This window comes from Mastomys coucha, unplaced genomic scaffold (assembly GCF_008632895.1).
Source record: "Mastomys coucha isolate ucsf_1 unplaced genomic scaffold, UCSF_Mcou_1 pScaffold3, whole genome shotgun sequence".
Taxonomy (NCBI): domain Eukaryota; kingdom Metazoa; phylum Chordata; class Mammalia; order Rodentia; family Muridae; genus Mastomys; species Mastomys coucha.
This window is the reverse complement of record NW_022196909.1, coordinates 50,825,691-50,830,222: the sequence shown is the minus strand read 5'-3', so window position 1 is coordinate 50,830,222 and position 4,532 is coordinate 50,825,691. Positions and strand designations below refer to the sequence as shown.

The 4,532-nt window shown below is 47.7% G+C and overlaps 1 long non-coding RNA gene and 1 pseudogene across 1 annotated transcript in view; one reads left to right on the top strand and one right to left on the bottom strand.

Annotated features, from left to right (window-relative positions):
- Positions 1-816, bottom strand: part of LOC116074444 — a 14,231-nt pseudogene extending 13,415 nt beyond the window's left edge.
- A 1,375-nt stretch (positions 817-2,191) lies between these two features.
- LOC116074679 overlaps positions 2,192-4,532 on the top strand; it is a 7,736-nt gene continuing 5,395 nt past the window's right edge. The window contains exons 1-2 of the long non-coding RNA XR_004112247.1: positions 2,192-2,320; positions 3,855-3,968. This is a non-coding gene — a long non-coding RNA (uncharacterized LOC116074679). The remainder of the gene's footprint in view (positions 2,321-3,854; positions 3,969-4,532) is intronic.

Here is a 4,532-nt window from a genome sequence, read left to right as displayed (position 1 = left end):
CCTCCGCTCTGCTCCCCTCCACTCCCTCCCCTCCACTCCCCCTCCCATTCCCTGCCCTTCAGCCCTTCCTTTGGCCTCTCTTCTAGAGAAACATGCTCAGCAACAGGCAAGTAGTGTAGGCAAATGAATAGCAGAAATTGGGGGCTGGCTAGAAGGCTCAGCGGATAAGAGCACTGACTGCTCTGAGTTCGGATCCCAGCAACCACATGGTGGTTCACAACCACCCTTAATGAGATCTGACGCCCTCTTCTGGTGAGTCTGAAGACAGCTGCAGTGAATTATGCAGGAGAAAGTGGGACTGCAGAGGTCAGCCACACACTTGATGGCTCACCTTCATCTGTACAGCTACAGTGTACTCATACACAAAAAATAAATAAAATAAATCTTAAAAAAAAGAAAAAAAAGAAAAGCAGAAATTGATCTTCAGAAAAACCAGCTCTATTTTATGAAGTATCATTCTTTAGAGCTTTAGTTTATGAAATTCAGTTTTGGCTTCTTCCATTCTCTCAACATCGACAGCGTCCACCACAAACCCGATGCCATCTGTGCATCCCGTATATGACCTCCAGAGTGGTCTTAATTTCTCTTGCCTACCTACATCCCAGGAGTGAAAAGTGACTGTTGGGGAATTTCCTAAGGTTACCTTATTTTCTCAGTGTTAAATCCTTTGGAAGGTACGGTATTTACACGTTCATTGAACTGCAGCCTGTATGAAACTGTCGTTTTGTCCACCACAGTCGAAACACAGAATAACAGTGGGAAAGGACTGAAAAGGACAGGAGGCTGGCCAGGATGGACGTCTGGTCGACTTTTCATTCCCTATTTAGAGCTGCAACTGGTGTCCTAAACTGAATGTGTTCATCTTATCTGCTTATGATTTCTCTTTCTGGATGATCAAGATACAGGATTGCTGGCTGACTGTCGTCTGTCATCTGCTCCAAGGCTGACAGCCCTCAGGGATTCTGTCCCAGGGCAGAGGCTAACCCTGAAGCTGCAGGTCAGCATTGCTGAGCATACTTGCTAGGGACTTGCTCTGGAGCCTCCCTAGGGCCATAGCTCTGCCAGGAGATGGAAGCTCTTAAAGTAACAGCTGAGTATAGACAAGGGGGGTTGGGAAGACTCATGGCTCCAGCTGCATATGTAGAAGAGGATGGCCAAGTAAGTCAACAGTGGGAGGAGAGGACCTTGGCCCTGTGAAGGTTCTATGCCCCAATGTAGGGGAATGCCAGAGCCAGTAAGCAGGAGGGGGTGGGATGGTGAGCAGGGGGAGGGGGGAGGGAACAGGGGTTTGTTTTAGTTTTAGTTTTGCTTTATTTTATTTTTTTCTTTATTTTGGATGGGAACCTTCAGAAAGGAGATATTGTAAATAAACAAAACATCTAATAAAAATAAATAAATAAATAAATACTGTTATTTGAATGCTACAAAAATAAAAAGACAGAGTGTGTTGTGCCAATCTGTTATAGGAGCTAAGAAAACTAGCAGATCTTATGCTTCTGATGTGAACCGAAGAGACAATGGAAATGTTAACCACAGAGACAGTGGAGACCACCATGTTCACTCAGTATGGATTGCATAGACCCAACCCCCACAAGGACTTTTATAAAGCAACATACAATTGAAAATTAAAGAGCCACCTTTTAGAATAGACAAGGAGGTATGTGGTACCCTGCAGGGTTGGCCTTAGAGGACCACACACTTTATTAAGGGTGCCCATGCTGTCTTTTGTATAGGAAGTGAGGGTCCTGCGATGAGGCTCAGATCTCCAGGACAAGAAAAGGCCAGGGTATGAGAGCTGAGCCCTGCCACTCAATGGTGATTCCAGAAAAGAAATGTTGACCTCCTTTAGGAAAAAATCAACACTCCAAGGCCTCAACTCAGGCCTTTCATTACACTGTGAGTCCCTAAATAATGAGAGCTCAGCAGCATGGGAATTTGACCTGTCTCCTCCCCAAACTCTGGAGAGATCGCTTGCCCCATGCTGTCCAAAGTGCCCTGTGCAGCCTGTGACTGATCATTTAGTGGCTACTGTGACTCCAGCAGCCTTATTAAAATATGTGAGTTGGGCCCCGCCCTCTGGGTCCATCCTTTGCCTATGGGAAAGACAGGGAGGTGGCACCCCTCCACGTGTCCTTTGACTACCTATAAAAGGCAGGAAAGCAGGCTCTCTAGGCTCCAGGACCATACTCCACCAGCCCGAGCTTGGTGCTCTTCCTCCTCCCAGGCATAGGGATCCACCCCAGCCGAGGAGGCAGAGCAGAGCATATGAGGAAGAGGCAGTTGTGGCAGCGGCGGCTGCTGTAGCAGCAGCGCTGCGCCGGTGAGTGCGGGGACGGGAGGGAATTGGCCTCGGAGATGAGGAGCCGCGAGGTGCGGGGGGCGGGGCTTGGGGGGCAGTCTCCACCGAGGAAGCCGCGTCCGCTTTGCCCACTGGACCCTCCGCTCTTCTCCACCGCTGTCCGGAGCCCCGCACTCTGTTGCCCTCCGGGTTGCTGTTCCCTCTTCGGATCTCGATAGGATGTTTTGGTCTCATGCTCCCTAAGGTATTTCCTCAACACTGCCTCCTGACCGGAGTCGGGGAACCCAGGTTCAAGGAAGTCTGCCACCTGCAGGACAAGCCGTTCCTTAGCTTAGGACTGCGACTCTGAGACTCCTTGGACGGATTAGTGTTGGGTAGAGCAAGGGGACCTGAGTACTGGAAGCAGGAGACACAAAGAACCAAGAAAGATAATCAGATTTTCCAGTGAATCTGAAAACCCTGCTCCACTACTAACAACCAGCCCTTTATTGTCAGCAGCACACATTTTGGACTTCCACAAGGTTTCTGGCTCCGTATGGACCACAGCATCTCAGTCAGTCCTTAGTTTGATCTTTCTTCCCTGGGAATCCAGCTGCTTCCTCATCTTTCCTTCCAATTTCGTTAGTTCACATTTTTAAACCTTCATTCCAGGGACTGGCCCTTCAAGGGTATTTCCGGGAGCACTTCAGGCTGCAGGCATGAAATGGAGTAACTGCTTGGGTGGAGCGATTAGAAGCGCTGGATCTGAGCCCGAAGGACAGTCAAATTAGTCAGCCTGCAGGGGACTTTCTTATATTTCTCTAATTTGTCAAAGACGTAGTGCTGGGAGCCTCCCGGGCTGGGGCAGGGTAGTGCTGGAGTCACAGAGTAGGACTCTGGTGATTGGCTTAAAAGTCTGAGGGTTTAGAGCTTTCTAGACCTCTAATTGTGCTGAAATGCTGCTGCTGATAACTTCTTTAAAAGTCCTAAGAACTTTCTTGCTCTTTCTGAGGGTAAAAGACTGCTGGCTTAGGTGATTAACTCATGTAGCCTAACAGCAGAGGATTAAGCCATGCAGCCTTTGTTCGGTCTCAGCAGGAACAGCTGGGCTCTAACTTTCAGCCTGCTAGACAAAAGTCTCAGGAAGGGAAGACACTTAGAGAAGGGATTATAGAATTTATTATTAAGTTGTAAAAGTTTCCTATGAAAGCTATCTAAGGGGAAAATCGAAAAGATCCTAGGTGGGGAAAGATTCTCTAAGTGGGGAAAGGGAAAAGATTCTACTCTATCTAGCTCCTATCTAGCTCTTCATCTCTTCGTCCCCCCATCTTTCAGAATACATGATCACAGGTTACAAAGTTCATCACGAGTTCACACCAAAAATCAAATCATAATTTGAAATAGAAGTTTACAACAGCAAATGTTTACATGCATATCCACTAGGAGTAATTATCTAGCTAAACATCCATCACCTGTCTCAGCCCCTCAGGTTCACTGAATGTTTAAGATGATACCTAAGTTTTTATATTGCTATTTTTTATTCTTTATTTTTTATTTCTTGGTGTTTTCAAAATAGGGTTTCCCAGGCAGAGGGATCCTTGGCAGCCAAGGAGGCAGCGCTGAACAAACAAGGAGAGGCAGCTGTGGCTGAGGTGGCAGCAGAGGTGGCTGTGGCAGCATCCCTGTGCTGGTGAGTGAGGGGTCTGGAGGGAAATGGCCTCCAAGGTGAGGAGCTGTGAAGTGTGTGTGGCCTGGTCCCTGCATTGCCCACGGGACCCTCAGCCCCTTCCCCACCCGTGGCAGGAGCCCGGTGCTCTGTTGCCCTCAGGCTGCTGCTCAGCCTCATGGTATAACACTGTGCCATCCCCAGGCTCACACTTGCTGTGGTATTTCCACTTCAGGCTGCAGGCATGAAACCGAGTAACTGCTTGGGTGGAGCGATTTGAAGGGCTTGATGAGACCCCATGACAGCCAAATTAGTCAGCCTGCAGGCTGCAGGGGACTTTCCTGTATTTCTCTATTAATTTGTCAAAGAGATGGTGGCTCCCTTACAGAGCTTCCATGTGCTTGTTCCCTATGCAGGAGTCTGATGGAAATAATTTGCTACTTACAGTTGTCTTAATGCACTAATACTGCACTCTGGTCCATGGTCCAGCCTCTTGTACAATTGCATTTGGTCTTTTTTTTTGGTTTTAAAGTGATGACTTTATTAATAAATATACATCCATATGATGATGTAGATACAAATCATGAA